Source organism: Onychostoma macrolepis, chromosome 03 (assembly GCF_012432095.1).
Source record: "Onychostoma macrolepis isolate SWU-2019 chromosome 03, ASM1243209v1, whole genome shotgun sequence".
In the NCBI taxonomy this organism is placed as follows: domain Eukaryota; kingdom Metazoa; phylum Chordata; class Actinopteri; order Cypriniformes; family Cyprinidae; genus Onychostoma; species Onychostoma macrolepis.
Window position 1 is genome coordinate 17,349,196 of NC_081157.1, and position 18,925 is coordinate 17,368,120.

Here is an 18,925-nt window from a genome sequence, read left to right on the forward strand (position 1 = left end):
GGTCAAACAGAAGATGCGCGCTGCGTTAATCGCGCGTTAATAAAATTAGTGCTGTTAAAATGAATTTGCATTAACGCGGTATTAACGCGTTAATTTTGACAGGACTAGTAGAGACCAATCAGCCACTGTTTCTCATTTGGAACATGTTTCAGATTAACAGGTCTTGATTTTAGGGATGCAGCGATTAACCGGTTTTACGATTAACCGTGCTTTAAAACGTCACGGTTAATTAATCGTAAAGGCTCCGCTACACCGAGTGTTTCTGTTGCACGGAATGGAACTGTTGAAACAAGAGCAAAACGAAAACAAAGTTACACTAGCGGTGCACCATCTTAAAATGCCGTGCTTATCAGAGACACGGAGGCTACTAGATTAACTATGACAGAGGAACCAAACAGTGATCCTTTATTTCCACCAGAGAAATGACTGAAGTCGATAGTGTGGGACCATTTCGCATACACCAAGAATGACCAGGCGTCATTTAAATAGTGCCGTAAAATTTGCTAAAGAGCGAATACATAAGGGATAATGCACGGCTAGCCAACCTGTTCTCCTGTGCAGTAAATGATTTTAATGCACGACGTGAAGGCAAGGACCACCTGACGCGAAGTTCGTTAGCTCTAACATTCTGCCCGCTTCAGAGATGAAATAGTGCAGTGAGAGAGAGAGAGAGAGAGAGAGAGCGCGAGCGCGTGTGTGAATTAGCCTACCTGCATCTGCGCGTCACTTTAAGCAATGAAGATTTGAGTTTAGTTATTTAAACAGTCATTTTACCCCCTCTTTGCTGATTAATATAATGTAGCGATCCAGTCTCTATAAGCTATTTTATTAATGAAAGTCGCTGGGCAGCGTTGACAACACATTTCTGTCCTCCTAAATGTTTGTGTGGGCAGCTCGATCTCGATCTCACAAACCAAAATAATAGACATTTTCTCAGGCCATATGTAAAATGAATAAATATTATTAAAATGAATAAGTATGGATGACAGTTGATTACAATAATAGTTTAGTTTATTCCCCTCATTAGTAACAGTGCCCTCTGTGGGATAAAGTTAATATTAGTCATCCCTGTTATAGTATTATTCATAAGTCAATTTATTTTTCACCATCTTTCCAAGTTCTGTACCTCAGGTCCAAAAGAAATTTAGAAAGAATATACAAAATGAAAACACCAAATACATTTGTGATCTATTTCCATTCGTTATTTTCAAAAGGGAAATAATGACATGGATGTTTACAGAGCAGAGGTCACGTTTTTTAATTCCAATAGGAGAGATGTACTTTTTTTTGTGCTGTATTATTGTTTACTGTGTTATTTCTGTTTCAAAAGGCAGCAATCAATAACACTTTAATATCTAAAGAGTGTTTATGTGATTTTATGTTGTGAAATGAATACATGCATAATAATCGTAATAATCGTGTAACCGTGATTATTCCTCAGACTATAATTGTACCAACAAAATCTATAATCATTGCATCCCTACTTGATTTACCATGTGTCATAGAATAGGAGCACACAACTGAAAGCATGTTGGAAGTAGGGGTGTGCGATATTGAAAAAAAAAAATCTCAATATTTTTGGGGATTTTTTCGATAACGATAATTAGATGATATTTTGCCAAGTGTGCACTTTTTGATATTCTTCATATTCTGTGTGGTCAGTTCACATTAGTGATAGAAATTAATCTTTTCATAAAAGTTTAAATAGATTTTTACCTTTCATGGGCAATTTTACCTTTAATAAAGCCTTTTTTTTCTAAAAGTGTGCATCTTTTGAGTCAAATTGTTACATTTAATCAGTCAATTAGAATAATAAGATATTTAGGCTGTTACCAAACAAATGAAACCAGTATCAACAAAAATTAATCTGTGCAGAAGTTGCATCTGAAGTGGCATTTACAAACTGTTTAATGCAGCTCAGAGGGACATGGAGTGCTTTAACCTGCAGTTACAAATGCATAATGTTTTAATATTTTAAGCATAAAACATCGAATACTGATATTTGAAATTATTTTAAAATGAAAAGATACTTTGAATGTGAAATTAAAATCGCCGGTAGGTGACAGTAAGTCACTGTAAATAAGTGAGTCATTGCGATTTGAACAGAATCATTTAAAGGGTTGATTCATTCAGGAACTAAACTCTCTCATGATGCTCAGAGACATAAGTGCTGTGGCTGTGTTTGGAATTATTTTTTTGTCGGTGAAATGGAGCAAAAACAGGCAATATGGTGTCTAAAACGCAAGTCTCTTAATATTAACTTATTGTTTATTGAACTGTTGTATAAAATCAATATCACATTTGTAATCATGTTTATTTTTGAAGAAAAATCGTCACTCTTCGTGTGATATGAAATATATACAGTATACATACACACATATACATTTTCTGCCCCATATCTTGAATTTTGTGATCATTCTTAGTGCATTTTAATAGACTGAATCATGCAGTGAAAGAACACACTCGTAAATGCGCACGCGCTCTAGTCTAGACTTCATCACATAATGTAAGCGTGCACTCTGTAGGTGTTTTGTTTGGTTTTTGCAAAATACTCGATAATGTCAAATTACATATCGTTAAAACAACAATTATGATATTATCGCAGATGATATATATTGCACACCCCTAGTTGGAAGATCATTGACCACTCATCACTCATTGACCAGGATCTTTAATTAATTAAATTAACTTTTCTGACCATTGGGAGAAATTATGAAGATCTGAAACAAGAGGTGGGCTCTGTTCAGCTTGTGTCCCACAGCCCTCTTAAAGTGCAGAGTGGGATATATGGTGAAACATTTATCTTTGCGGGGTGTTGGATCATGAATGAAAATACAGGGAGTCTGGGGTGGATATGAAGTGTCTTTTATTAATGTCGCTTACTAGTGTCAGATGAGAAGTGGCCCATGAGAAGTGGCCAAGAACATAGAAATCACAACTACATATATCTTTCTCTCTGCCTGCTCAAGCATTGGCATACGTCCCAGTTCCCGGGTGCACCATGTACTTGTTTTTCAGTTCTAACAGACACAGATAGTAGTTCAGCCTTGCATATAAACTATGATTGTATGTAATGCAGTATGAGAACAATATAGACTGGAAATATTAAAAGCACATATGTTCCCACAGGAGAAATATAATCAAGTCAATAGAACTGGTTTATGTAATTAGTTCTATTAGGAAAACATTTTATTGAAAATATTTATAATGACACTTGGCTAATAAGGCTATGTACAATAAAGTTCTGTATAAACAAGAAAAAAACAAAATTAGTGAAGCATCATACACATGATGTTCATAAAATATGAATCACATCTATTTTATTGGCTGGACTTTCCTGAGGAGAGAAGGCCAGTCAGGGAATGGTCAAGAATGAGTTTATGGTGAAGTTCTTATGTCATGGAAGTCTTGCAATCTTATGGAAACACCAGCATACGAGCATGTCTTTTAACCAAAGTTTTCCCCTCTTTTCAGTTTAACAGCCTGTAATCTCGCTGATCAACATTGTGAAATTGTGGCTTCAGCTCTACAATCATCAAACTCCCCACTGAGAGAGCTGGACTTGAGTAGAAACCACCTGCAGGATTCAGGAGTGAAACTGCTCTCCATTGGATTGAGGAGTCCAAACTGTCAACTCAACGTACTGAGGTTTGGCTTTCACATTGACTTGTCCAATATGTTCATTTCAAGTACAGTTCCCTGTCTAGGTTTTTTTTTTTTTAAATGAGGAAAATGAACTATTACATTTATAAGTGTATATACACATTATAAGTGTCCCACTTTTCCAGTATCGCCTGAAAGAATCTGAGGAGAGAAGAGAGCTAAAACCTGTTATCTGTCTGTTATTTACAGACAAATCATTGTAAAATAGTTCATTTACACTTTGCAATGTAGCTGTTGTCAGATTAGTTGGATGCTTCATCTTTATATCATTACATTGTGCCTAGTTTACAACAAACATTCTGCAACAAAGTGCTCCAGACAAACATATAATCCAATATCCAGGACGTCATTTAAAATAAACCATCCATTGTTACAGTACATATACAGATGTTACTCAACCAGAATGTGGCGGCAACAATAGAAATGTGTATTTGCAGCCTTTTATTGCTAAGTGGTGCTTGAATTCATTCCTTCACGTATTGTGCTCTGCCGTTGGGCTCGTTGAGGGCTGTGGTAGTGGATAAATTTGTTGCAGTCGGTCTATAATCAAAGATAAACTAGATAAAATAATTAATCTTCACAGAAGCAAATTTAATACTTATGAACTTGTGTGTTTGTTATTCAGAATGAATTCAAGCAGCATAGTAAATGTCAAGACAGTGACCCTGTGCTTATGTTTTACTCTGCTACACAGTACTACACTGTAATTTAGATTTACAAATTTAACAGTATTATTATTGTGCAGTATTATTTATATTACTGAATTATATGTTACATTACCATAAAATAAAGAAGAGAGTTTACTTTCGGAGCATCGGAGCATTAAAAGTGGAAGCACATGTGGATATGCTGAATGTCATTGTTGTCACAGTATTTAATATTTAATATAATATCACAAATTAAAATTTAAAAATTAAAATTAAAATTTACATTTAATAATTAATATATGTCATGGACATATTTTGTTATCTGTCTCCATTTAACCTGAAAAAGAACTATAGTACTCCTGCACATGACCTGGGCTAAGATACATGAGTTCGAATTAAGAAATCAATGAACTTTTAAAATTCCTTTCTTAATTTTAGTGAAAACATGAGCACATTGTATTATTTCAAATGAGGTAAAATAAACGATGTTAGTCCTGAAAAATGGATGAATCTGTCACACTGTTGATTGAAATGAAGGATAATTTTGTTGTTAAAGAAATGCAGGCATTTTTAAACTCTAAAACAAAAAGGAAAAAAATTGTCTCTTGCACAATGCTCAACTTTGGCAAACATGATACTGATGTCAGAGGAGGTGCTGGATGAGCTAGACTTCAATAAGTACAACATCAAATCAAAAGAGGGCAAAAGGAGACTGGTACCTGATGTGAGGAACTGCAGAAAAGCTGTGTGAGTGTGAACATCATATTGCAATACAAACATAGTTTGAAAGAGGTTGTGATAGAGGTTTGATTAATATTTTCTGGGTTTGTGTTCACAAGCATAAAACATAATCAATTGCAGTTATGGCTGTGCTGGTCAGTGTGACAATTGGCGAACTGTGGGGGTATGGCAAAACAAATATGGATTAGGACACAAATGAAGTACAGTGTTCTGTTTACAAAAGAAATAATTGATTTGCGGTCAATTGTTATATCGCGACCATTTCTGAGGACATAAAATTGAATTAAGCCATATGCAGCTTTGTGTTCTGGTTTGAGGGCTGCTCACTCAGATTTTTGCAAATTTAACAGTGCTCAAAACATGAGCACATTGTATTATTTTGTTCCTATTATTTAAATAAAACAAGAAACAAATAAATAACTAAACGGTATTTTTAAAGTGCCCCTATTATGATTTTTTTAAATCACCTTTCATGCAGTGTGTAACACAGCTCTAAGTAAATGAAAACGTCCTGCAAAGTTTTAAATCTTAAAATGTATTAAATAAATTTTTGCTTAAAAAGGCCTTAAAAAGTCTTAAAATGTATTAAATAAATTTTTGCTTAAAGGCCTTAAAAAGTCTTAAAATGTATTAAATAAATTTTTGCTTAAAAAGGCCTTAAAAAGTCTTAAAATGTATTAAATAAATTTTTGCTTAAAAAGGCCTTAAAAAGTCTTAAAATGTATTAAATAAATTTTTGCTTAAAGGCCTTAAAAAGTCTTAAAATGTATTAAATAAATTTTTGCTTAAAGGCCTTAAAAAGTCTTAAAATGTATTAAATAAATTTTTGCTTAAAAAGGCCTTAAAAAGTCTTAAAATGTATTAAATAAATTTTTGCTTAAAGGCCTTAAAAAGTCTTAAAATGTATTAAATAAATTTTTGCTTAAAAAGGCCTTAAAAAGTCTTAAAATGTATTAAATAAATTTTTGCTTAAAGGCCTTAAAAAGTCTTAAAATGTATTAAATAAATTTTTGCTTAAAAAGGCCTTAAAAAGTCTTAAAATGTATTAAATAAATTTTTGCTTAAAGGCCTTAAAAAGTCTTAAAATGTATTAAATAAATTTTTGCTTAAAAAGGCCTTAAAAAGTCTTAAAATGTATTAAATAAATTTTTGCTTAAAAAGGCCTTAAAAAGTCTTAAAATGTATTAAATAAATTTTTGCTTAAAGGCCTTAAAAAGTCTTAAAATGTATTAAATAAATTTTTGCTTAAAAAGGCCTTAAAAAGTCTTAAAATGTATTAAATAAATTTTTGCTTAAAGGCCTTAAAAAGTCTTAAAATGTATTAAATAAATTTTTGCTTAAAGGCCTTAAAAAGTCTTAAAATGTATTAAATAAATTTTTGCTTAAAGGCCTTAAAAAGTCTTAAAATGTATTAAATAAATTTTTGCTTAAAGGCCTTAAAAAGTCTTAAAATGTATTAAATAAATTTTTGCTTAAAGGCCTTAAAAAGTCTTAAAATGTATTAAATAAATTTTTGCTTAAAAAGGCCTTAAAAAGTCTTAAAATGTATTAAATAAATTTTTGCTTAAAAAGGCCTTAAAAAGTCTTAAAATGTATTAAATAAATTTTTGCTTAAAAAGGCCTTAAAAAGTCTTAAAATGTATTAAATAAATTTTTGCTTAAAAAGGCCTTAAAAAGTCTTAAAATGTATTAAATAAATTTTTGCTTAAAGGCCTTAAAAAGTCTTAAAATGTATTAAATAAATTTTTGCTTAAAGGCCTTAAAAAGTCTTAAAATGTATTAAATAAATTTTTGCTTAAAGGCCTTAAAAAGTCTTAAAATGTATTAAATAAATTTTTGCTTAAAAAGGCCTTAAAAAGTCTTAAAATGTATTAAATAAATTTTTGCTTAAAGGCCTTAAAAAGTCTTAAAATGTATTAAATAAATTTTTGCTTAAAAAGGCCTTAAAAAGTCTTAAAATGTATTAAATAAATTTTTGCTTAAAAAGGCCTTAAAAAGTCTTAAAATGTATTAAATAAATTTTTGCTTAAAGGCCTTAAAAAGTCTTAAAATGTATTAAATAAATTTTTGCTTAAAGGCCTTAAAAAGTCTTAAAATGTATTAAATAAATTTTTGCTTAAAAAGGCCTTAAAAAGTCTTAAAATGTATTAAATAAATTTTTGCTTAAAGGCCTTAAAAAGTCTTAAAATGTATTAAATAAATTTTTGCTTAAAGGCCTTAAAAAGTCTTAAAATGTATTAAATAAATTTTTGCTTAAAGGCCTTAAAAAGTCTTAAAATGTATTAAATAAATTTTTGCTTAAAGGCCTTAAAAAGTCTTAAAATGTATTAAATAAATTTTTGCTTAAAGGCCTTAAAAAGTCTTAAAATGTATTAAATAAATTTTTGCTTAAAAAGGCCTTAAAAAGTCTTAAAATGTATTAAATAAATTTTTGCTTAAAGGCCTTAAAAAGTCTTAAAATGTATTAAATAAATTTTTGCTTAAAGGCCTTAAAAAGTCTTAAAATGTATTAAATAAATTTTTGCTTAAAGGCCTTAAAAAGTCTTAAAATGTATTAAATAAATTTTTGCTTAAAGGCCTTAAAAAGTCTTAAAATGTATTAAATAAATTTTTGCTTAAAGGCCTTAAAAAGTCTTAAAATGTATTAAATAAATTTTTGCTTAAAGGCCTTAAAAAGTCTTAAAATGTATTAAATAAATTTTTGCTTAAAGGCCTTAAAAAGTCTTAAAATGTATTAAATAAATTTTTGCTTAAAGGCCTTAAAAAGTCTTAAAATGTATTAAATAAATTTTTGCTTAAAGGCCTTAAAAAGTCTTAAAATGTATTAAATAAATTTTTGCTTAAAGGCCTTAAAAAGTCTTAAAATGTATTAAATAAATTTTTGCTTAAAGGCCTTAAAAAGTCTTAAAATGTATTAAATAAATTTTTGCTTAAAGGCCTTAAAAAGTCTTAAAATGTATTAAATAAATTTTTGCTTAAAGGCCTTAAAAAGTCTTAAAATGTATTAAATAAATTTTTGCTTAAAGGCCTTAAAAAGTCTTAAAATGTATTAAATAAATTTTTGCTTAAAGGCCTTAAAAAGTCTTAAAATGTATTAAATAAATTTTTGCTTAAAGGCCTTAAAAAGTCTTAAAATGTATTAAATAAATTTTTGCTTAAAAAGGCCTTAAAAAGTCTTAAAATGTATTAAATAAATTTTTGCTTAAAGGCCTTAAAAAGTCTTAAAATGTATTAAATAAATTTTTGCTTAAAGGCCTTAAAAAGTCTTAAAATGTATTAAATAAATTTTTGCTTAAAGGCCTTAAAAAGTCTTAAAATGTATTAAATAAATTTTTGCTTAAAGGCCTTAAAAAGTCTTAAAATGTATTAAATAAATTTTTGCTTAAAGGCCTTAAAAAGTCTTAAAATGTATTAAATAAATTTTTGCTTAAAGGCCTTAAAAAGTCTTAAAATGTATTAAATAAATTTTTGCTTAAAGGCCTTAAAAAGTCTTAAAATGTATTAAATAAATTTTTGCTTAAAGGCCTTAAAAAGTCTTAAAATGTATTAAATAAATTTTTGCTTAAAGGCCTTAAAAAGTCTTAAAATGTATTAAATAAATTTTTGCTTAAAGGCCTTAAAAAGTCTTAAAATGTATTAAATAAATTTTTGCTTAAAGGCCTTAAAAAGTCTTAAAATGTATTAAATAAATTTTTGCTTAAAGGCCTTAAAAAGTCTTAAAATGTATTAAATAAATTTTTGCTTAAAGGCCTTAAAAAGTCTTAAAATGTATTAAATAAATTTTTGCTTAAAGGCCTTAAAAAGTCTTAAAATGTATTAAATAAATTTTTGCTTAAAGGCCTTAAAAAGTCTTAAAATGTATTAAATAAATTTTTGCTTAAAGGCCTTAAAAAGTCTTAAAATGTATTAAATAAATTTTTGCTTAAAGGCCTTAAAAAGTCTTAAAATGTATTAAATAAATTTTTGCTTAAAGGCCTTAAAAAGTCTTAAAATGTATTAAATAAATTTTTGCTTAAAAAGGCCTTAAAAAGTCTTAAAATGTATTAAATAAATTTTTGCTTAAAAAGGCCTTAAAAAGTCTTAAAATGTATTAAATAAATTTTTGCTTAAAAAGGCCTTAAAAAGTCTTAAAATGTATTAAATAAATTTTTGCTTAAAGGCCTTAAAAAGTCTTAAAATGTATTAAATAAATTTTTGCTTAAAAAGGCCTTAAAAAGTCTTAAAATGTATTAAATAAATTTTTGCTTAAAGGCCTTAAAAAGTCTTAAAATGTATTAAATAAATTTTTGCTTAAAGGCCTTAAAAAGTCTTAAAATGTATTAAATAAATTTTTGCTTAAAAAGGCCTTAAAAAGTCTTAAAATGTATTAAATAAATTTTTGCTTAAAGGCCTTAAAAAGTCTTAAAATGTATTAAATAAATTTTTGCTTAAAGGCCTTAAAAAGTCTTAAAATGTATTAAATAAATTTTTGCTTAAAGGCCTTAAAAAGTCTTAAAATATCTTAAATTCAGATTCAGTGGGTCTTAAATATCTTCGGTCTCATTACCGCAAAAGTTTCACCAGTCTGACGGACCCAGTGACTGTTTACAATCATTGGACAGACGGAAGGACCCCCGTAGTTACTGCGTCATCAGAGAGAGTTGCGGTCGCAGAATGCAGGTCGAATACCACCAGCTCGCTGACAAGCCTCCTAGCTGCTTTAAATGGGTTAATGCAAGTTTACTGAAAAATTGCTCGAGGATTTTACTTGCCCGACGGGACAAATAGCTTGATTAAAACTTAAGTGACATTTTATTACATTCAGCGTAAACGGCGATTATGGATAGTGTATTTCTGGTATCAATGTTGCGCTGTTGAGGCTCATGCTGCCTGTCTCTGTGAGAGACTTATGTGGAGAAATCAAATCAAATGAGCATAACGGCAAACAAAGAAACTCACAGAACGAACATACCGAGGTAAAAATTCAAAATGTTTAGTTTATTTATAACATGATGATGATGCTGATAACATACCATGACAAGGGGCCTATTTTGCTAAATACGTTACATTGATTTTGGCTCAAGAAACAAGTAGTTAAGTAGTTACTTACATTTCAGACAGAATATTGACTGTTTTGTTCTATTTCACCAATGAAAATAGTTCCAAACAAAGATCAGAAGTGTTGCACATTCTCCAAGCATTTTTGTTCCTGAATGATTCGGTGTTTTGAATGAATCTGTTGAATGAATAAGTGACTTGCCGCCACCTACTGGTGCTTTAGTTAGTTTAAAAGTATGCATTTTTTCCACCAACATCTTATTTGTATATTCAAAAAAATGTATTTGAAACATTAATCTCATAACATTATTTATTGCGGTTGTAAATTTGTAGTGCAAATTTAATTTGTTTGCTAACAGCTGTTGTGTGTATTAAATTTCTTCATCAGTTGTAAGAATTTGACATGAAAGATGATGCATACATTTAATAAGTTTAAAAAATATTGGACTTTAGGGAGGTAAATAACAACCTGGGGTAAATATTAAAAACATGCAGATTTAAATATGTAAATGCTGAATAGAAAACTGATGAAAATATTGCTTCATTTACACCACCAAAAATATTGCTGATGTGGAGCTTTTGAGGGATATTTTGTATGGGATATTGTCTGCAGATATGAAAAGTTCTCTGTATATCGTAATAATAAATAGCATTTTTGACATTTAAAACACATTAAATATTACATTTACGTATGTAATATAATGTGTATTTCCTTCACAGGTTTGGTCTTAAATTTTACATATGGTGGTATTAAAAAGGTCTTAAATCTAACTTGTTCATATCTGTAGACACCCTGATGTACCATGGCACAAAGCCAAAGTTATATGAACACGACAAAGACTTCCCTGTTCTTCACTGGTATTCCCAATGATCGGATCTGAATTCAGTAGCTTTTGGGATGTTGCAGAAGGAGAGATACACAGCATGAACATACATCTGACAAATCTGCATAAATTGCATTATGCTATCATGTCACTATGGATCAGAATCTCAAAGCAATGTTTTTGGATTGTTTGGGGGGGGTGGCATATTTGATGCAACACATTTTCTGTCGCGCTCTCTGTGCGCTGGTGGAAGTGTGCTCACCTGTGTAGGGCCCTATGAAATTAAATTTTTTCCCAAATTCCGTTTTATGTTTTTTCCAAATTCAGTTCTTTCTGTTTTGATTTTTCTGGACTCCTTTTTAATGGTTAATTTAAATTGTATTAATCAAAAAGCATGTCTAATTAAAATCATGAAACTTGTACATTATATATTTCACATCAATATATTAAAAGTAAAAAAAAAAAAAAAAAAATACATGCTTAGGGCCCTATGAAATGTTTTATTTTTTCTCACCATATGTTTTGTTACCAAATTCTGTTTTAGCATGTCTAATAATTTGAATGCATAAAAACTTATTTTTTCTCAAATTTACTCTTAAAATAGCCTTATGAAATGTTTTTTTTTTCCTCAGAAATTCCGTGTTGTGTATTTAAATTTTTCCAGTTAACAAATGAAGGCATAATACATTAATTTTATTTAATTAAAAAATAGAAAATTAATCAAACTTTATTTTTTGACAAACAAAGGAGATTTACAATTAACAATAAAACATGGAAGAAATGTTGTGTGATTATTCCTTTAAATATTTTTTAATAAAGGTTTTAATAATTTTAGTAGTAGTACTAATAGTATTAGTAGTATTATGTACATTCTGCTGAACAATATCTCTGGCACAGTGTCTTCAAGTTAAACCGAACTTTTATTTTGATGGGTTGCTGTGAATACCTTTTAAATTTCTGTCTGATATGAGACTACTTTTACTCAAATGAAACTGTAAAATGCTCATGAAGTGACTCTCAGAGCAGTTCTGGAGATGTTCATGTATTTTACAGTATGTCCTCATTTAGAGAGACGGCAGACGCTGAAATCAACACAATTGCCACGCGCATGTTCAGTATGTTTGTAGTAAACGAAACCGTGTGTCTGCGCCATTCATTAACAGACACGCAGAACATGCAGGATTCATGTTTAAATAGTCGTTTTGTGGCTTATTTACAGATATATTTATATTTACAGATACCAGTCCATATTTGTGTAATCACCTACTTTTGATTAATTAATTTAAAGTTTTACAAATTCCGTGACATTCCGCGTTACAGTAAATTCTGTTTTTATGACTGGATATAGGCTATAGAGAAAACAAAATTAAATAAAATTAACTTGACCTTCAAGGGGGGGCGGGGTGCCCCTGTAATATAATGGCAGGGGAAACACTGGTTTCTGTTTGTGGAATTAATGACATGAGGAATTCATACTGTTGTGAGAGCACTTGGAGGCCCTTCCCAATATTAATAAAGTGGTCCTAGTAAAGTATTTTACAATTAACACACTATATTTAATCAGTGCCTATGTAATGTTTTGATTTTCATTACCCTGTTTAGATTGGCCAGCTGTAATCTTACTGATCAGCACTGTGAAATTGTGGCTTCAGCTCTACAATCATCAAACTCCCCCCTGAGAGAGCTGGACCTGAGTCACAATGATCTTCAGGATACAGGAATAAAGTTGCTGTGTGCTGGACTGAGGAGTCCAAACTGTCAACTCAACATACTGAGGTATTTAATGGGGTTTTTAACTCACAGTGTAGAGTATTCCTGAGTACATACAGTGCCCTCCACAAATATTGTCACCCTTGGTAAATATGAGCAAAGACAGCTGTGGAAATAAATCTGCATTGTGAATCCTTCTGATCTTTAATTTAAAAAATTAACAAAATTCTAACCTTTCATTGAAGTAAAACAATGGAAAGTGTGGGGAAATCTCATTAACTATCTCTTTAACTAAAAATGGGTTATAATAAAACTTTACTTTGAAGTTTATTGATCATTGATCATTTTAGCGCTGTTGTTTAGAAATGAGGAACACTGAGGAAGAGCATTTAAAAGATCTGATACAATGTCAATGTCAAATTTATTTATATAGCACTATTAATTACAACCCATTGTTGTCCAATGTGCTTTACAGCAACAGAAAAATAGAGAAAAGTAAAATACACCACTTACGATAAAACAAAATGTAAGACAAGAAAATATTAATACACATTATAGGCCTTAGCAAACAGATATGTTTTTAAGCTAGACTTAAAAGCAGATACAGAGGGAGCAAGTCTAATTGTGACAGGTAATTTATTCCAGAGTCTGGGGGCAACTACCGAGAATGCACGGTCACCTCTACACTTGTACTTAGACCTGGGCATGAACAACAGGCTCTGATTTGAAGACCGAATATACAATATCTACATCTAATGTAGAGCTTTTATTTTGCATAAACAAAACAATTAAACAAAAGTAAAATAAATTTTCATTCCTCTTTTTTTCCTATAAACGTTTTATTTAATCAGGAAAAAATGTCCTGCAGAGACAATGAATTTGTTCACTGAAGTCAGAGCAGTTCGCAGGTATTTCAGCAGATGTTCAGTAATGAACACATAAAATTTACTCTCCAGCTGCACGAAGAACCAAACTGAATGTTTACCTGCAGGTTCAATGGTGTTTTACACACTTAAGTAAAATGTGTTTGAATATTTATGCCTAATGCTGGCCTATAAGCATGACAAGATACACTTTCTGGTCTGGATCTAGTCGGTGGCCAGTAATTGATGACTGCTAAACTCTTTTTATCTCGCTGGTGAGTTTTGCACAGAGAATCTCATTTATCAGACAGCTTCATCATTTCATTAAAATCATTTAGAGAGCCTTATAACAATGACTGTTCACAGATTTGCCACATTGATTGCCAGTTGAAGAGCCCTGTTGGCTATTATCTTGTATATATATTTTATTATTTTAAGAATTGGACTTGTTGTTGTAGATTATCTCATTGTATGGTGACAGCAGAAGGTTGTGCTGCTCTGGCATCAGCTCTGAGTTCAAACCCCTCACACCTGAGAGAGCTGGATCTGAGCTACAATCACCCAGGAGAATCAGGAGTGAAGCTGCTCTCTGAAACACTCAAACATCTGGACAAACTCAAGTAAGTTAAGCATTAACAATTATCCCTCTCTTCTGTGACTGTGAGAGAATCAGTTTTTTTTTTTTTGTTTTTTTTTACGTCATGCTTTGGTTCTCCTGAAAAGGAAGTTGGGAAAGATAGAAGCCCAACTTCCTTTAAAATAATATTATTTATATTTATATATATATATACACACATATATACACCCACACCCACGTGTTTACTTGGCTATCTAAATGGGGACATCCCATAGGCATAATGGTTTTTATACTGTACAAACAGTATTTTCTATTGCCCTACACCAACCCTACCCCTTACAGGAGACTTTCTGCATTTTTACAATTTCAAAAAACCTTTGTTTTCTTTATTTTAAAACCGGTTTTACAAATGAGGATGTCCCCAAAGGGAGGTTTTTGGAGATTTTGTCAGGTTTAGCTCACTTTTGGGTACAAATTTGTCCCCAAAATATGGTTAAGTAGGTACATACACACACACACATACACTAGGGATGTGACGAGATCCGATGTGTCTCGTGAGATCCGACTGGTCTTGCGAGAACGTGACGATATCCTCGCAAAATATTTTGCAATGTTTACATTAGAGCTGCACCATTAATCATTAAAAACTGGCTTCTGATCTTGATTCAAACGCCCACGTGATCTTATTCCTGAATGACGATTCAGCTATGTCTATTAAGACTGTTTCACATCGCGAGTGTCAGTGGAGCAGGAGATGTTGTCTTTACAATATGGTGGTCGACCATCATCACGCTTCCGATGTGAACGCTGTCAGACTAAACACTCGCTGCTCACGCTCCACTGACGCTTACGATGTGAAACAGGCGTTAAAGACATTCAAATCTGCATTCATGCTGCTGCTGATCCAGAAAGAGCAACACAAACAGTCTTTTCAACCACACATCATTATCTCTGTGTTACAGACATTTAAATAGTAACAGAAGTACTGGTATAAAAGTTTATAGTTTGGGTATAAACACTTAGTCTACAGGAGCGATCAAAACGAAAGCATCTTAACACTTGTATTGTAACGCTTATCATCTTCCGCCAGGAGGTGGCGACAACCCGTTTAAAACAATTATTTGACATTGAATCATTCATTCAGGAGATAGCAGTAGTGAAACAAGTCTTTATGAAGTGAGACTCCTTCATTGATTTTTTTTTTTTATTTGTTCAAATTAATATATATATATATATATATATATATATATATATATATATATATATATATATATATATATATATATATATATATATATATATATATATATATATATATATATATATATATATATATATATATATATATATATATATATATATATATAACATTTTTTAAAATACATGTTTATTACTGCATATAATTCATTAAAATAGAAGTTTAATTTCATAAAGTATAAGTTGATTTCAAAATGCACCTACATGTTTTGTATTTTTCAGTTGAATAAAAGACTATTTTCCCTATATATTTCATCATTGAGAATTAAAAAAAAAAAAAGTTCTCGTGAACCGTGTCTCGTCACACCTCTAATATATACACATGCGGCTAATCACATGGGAGGATAGACATTATGTGAAAGAAGGAAGGGGACGCACGCTCCGAAGATAGCGAGTGTAAGTAATACAGGTCAGGTACACAGAGCGACAGAGAGAGACGGGGAGCCCGATTTAAACAAGCGCGTTGGTTAAGGTAATGGTAGAAAGACACTGCATTGTTGCAACATCGGTCCCCTCAGAGAGAGTCTTCTCAAAAACAGTACAAATAATCACAGAGAGGAGAAATCGCATCAGCACATCCAAGCTGAGACATCTGATATTTCTGAATGCCAACCTGCACTAAAGACTAAAGTGTCTTAATGTTAAGACTTTTGCCTTTATTTATTTATTTGTTTGTTTGTTTGCTGTGGTTCTGTGTTCAATTGTTCAACTAAAGTTTTATTAAAATGTTTAAATCTCTGTTGTGTCTCGTGCTGCAAGCTCAAATCAGTTTCTCCGGCCAATCAGTGATCAGCAGTGTTTACACGTCATGTTTTGATAATGGTACGGTTATCAGACACGGTTGGAACTTCAACCAGGCACCAGGTGCTGTACCCAGTGGAAAACCCCCCAAAAGTGAACCGTACCGTGCAGTGGAAAAGCAACAAAAGTGACGGAAAATTTTGCATGTCCGTTTGCATGTCCTGACCAATGTATTGTAATTACTCATGCAGACCAGCTGTTAATAATCTATACGTGACTTCGCCACTTTCTGTGATATATTTTTTCCTCTAAGTGACTAATAAAAATTTTATCAACTAAGCCTCTTCTCATCGACTAACAGTTAGTCGACTGTTAGGGGGCAGCTCTAATAATTACATAATTATGTGTAATATACTTTAAGCACATTTCATGAGTTAAATATATTATCTTTACAATGTCTTTACAATATGGTGGAGAATTGTAAATGACAGCATATTGTTCATTTAGATTATTTTCCTGACAGACAACTGAAGTCAATTGTTAACCAGTAAGATTAGAATGTAATTTTTTCAGGGCTTTAGCTTCATATGTGCGACTAGCAACAACAGACCATGAGGATTCACAGATCGTCGCATCACACACCGGCAGCACTTCTGTGAACGGAGAAAAACAGAAATGAAGTCTATAAAAGGAATAAAATAAATAGAACTACACAAAATATGTTTCTCTTAACAAAAGGGGGGGGGACTGTGTGACAAGTATAGGCTACGCTCGTTTTTGTGACCCTCTAAATGCATTTTATTTATTTTCTTTATCTTCATTTTATTAAACCCATCTGATCACGCAGGCGCCTCACACACACACACACATTAGTTCTAACGTTGCTTGACATTTCAGCCATTCATCAAACTAAAATGCAGTCAACCAAACAAAAAAGTTAGACTGTTTATTTTAAAAGGTCCGCTGTAAAATCAGTGTGCAGCACTTTTGAGCATGTGAAGGATTTTACGTGGATATTGGAAAAATGAGTGCCTTGTTTAGGCTACACAATGAATAATAGTTTTGCAACCAAATCCTACAAATATGGCAGAAATGGAAATGTTTAGATTCTTGTTGAATGAGAGAGGCTCGTGGGCCCAACGCTGTTTCAGCTTTGCTTGATTATAATAAATGCCACTAGCCTATAGCTTGATTATTTTCATATTATAGTTTAATATATAATTTTACTGCTGCTTATTTTCTCATTCTTGTTCTGTAATACCATTAAATGTAAAGGATTCGTTGTGGAGTGAAAGTAATTAAATAGGCTAAATAATGTTTATGTTTGTAAAGGTTTCCTTATATTTACCAATACTTAATATACACATAAATGAATGTAATTGTTTGCAGTTACAAGGTTAACGTGTTTTTGGAGTAAGATCAATTTCTCTTTCATGAGATTACTTCCTCTTTTTGACCGGGTTTCATTTCTCCGTGTTGTAAACTCTAAGGACTCTAAGTCTCATAAATCCGGGTGTTTTTAGGGGCGTGATATAGAGAGGGGGAACTATGACGTCACTCTGCTGTTAGCATGAAACTGGTTCCTCGACAAAAAGCCAATAGGATTTTTCCATAGAGCTTATTTTTTGCGATAATCCAAAAGCCTGTGTTCAATCATAGTTCATGAAACTTACACATTTTGTCCATCAAGATAATCTTCACAAAATAATATAACTTTGACGAATTTTGAAGCCTAAATAAAAGCGACAGAACTGAAAAGCTAAACTTAGGCTATAAATGAACTACAGCACCACGGTCGCTCGTCTTCAGCGTCACCACCACCACGATACCGACAACTGTTTCAAACTTATTTTTAACATGTTCAGCAGAAAATATTTACTCTGTATATGAATTTTAATCCACGCTACATGAACCGTTTCATATAAACTGGAATAAATACAAAGCTAGAGACAAACTAATACTGAAATGAGACATTAGTAATAAATAGTATAGTGAATAAATTAAATAATCATAACTGAAGGACATTTGAAAGCATGTATTTCTGTACATTTTGAAATAAGGTGCATTTAAAAGTCAATAAATCCTTGATTAATATGAATATTTTAATTTAAAACGTGTCTCCACGTACTATTCAATAAACTTCTAGTGCATTTAATCTATTAAATAACAGCAGAGTGAGCGAGTTTTTGGATATGGTAAGATTAAACTCATTTTAGTGAACAAAGTACCACATTTCATCAAAGAACAGTGTTGACAATACATTTCTGCGCTGAATGATTCTGTGCGCGTGATCTGCGTGTGATGGACGCGCTACTGTCTGAAGCCTGTGTGTGTGCGTTACAGAGCAGCAGCGCATTATATTAGAACAGCGATTAATTGACCTGGACTATACGCTGTTTAATGTGCATTCTCCCGTTCAATTTCAAGCATCCAGTAATATAATCACTATGCATCATTAAAGTTTCACTTTCAGCACGTAAAGCCGGTAAATGTGGTGTTTACATGAAATAATTGTAATATGAGTTTACCTTATGATCTGAACCCAGAGTCTCTGTGTCATTGAGCGATAAAACGAGCTTCTTCCCTCCGAAGACTTGTGTTGCATTTTGGGGCAAAGCAAAAAAACGTTGTTCAACAACATAAAATGCAGGAAACTATTCATTGGTTATTCTACAATTAATTGAATTACAAATTATACTACGATTGGAAAATACTGTAAATTGATAAACTGTTCGGTGTGATGATGTTGAATGTCTCCGACAGGCCTGTAGTCCCATTTAGCAGCTTGTTAGCAACCGTCTTTAAGAAACATAACGATTTAAAAAAATCAGGAGTGTGGTGTAACTGGTGTGTTTTATGTCGTAA

The 18,925-nt window shown here is 31.6% G+C and overlaps 1 pseudogene; it reads left to right on the plus strand.

Annotated features, from left to right (window-relative positions):
- The window catches only part of LOC131536622 (NACHT, LRR and PYD domains-containing protein 12-like), a 43,113-nt pseudogene that overhangs the window by 20,447 nt on the left and 3,741 nt on the right, over window positions 1-18,925 (plus strand).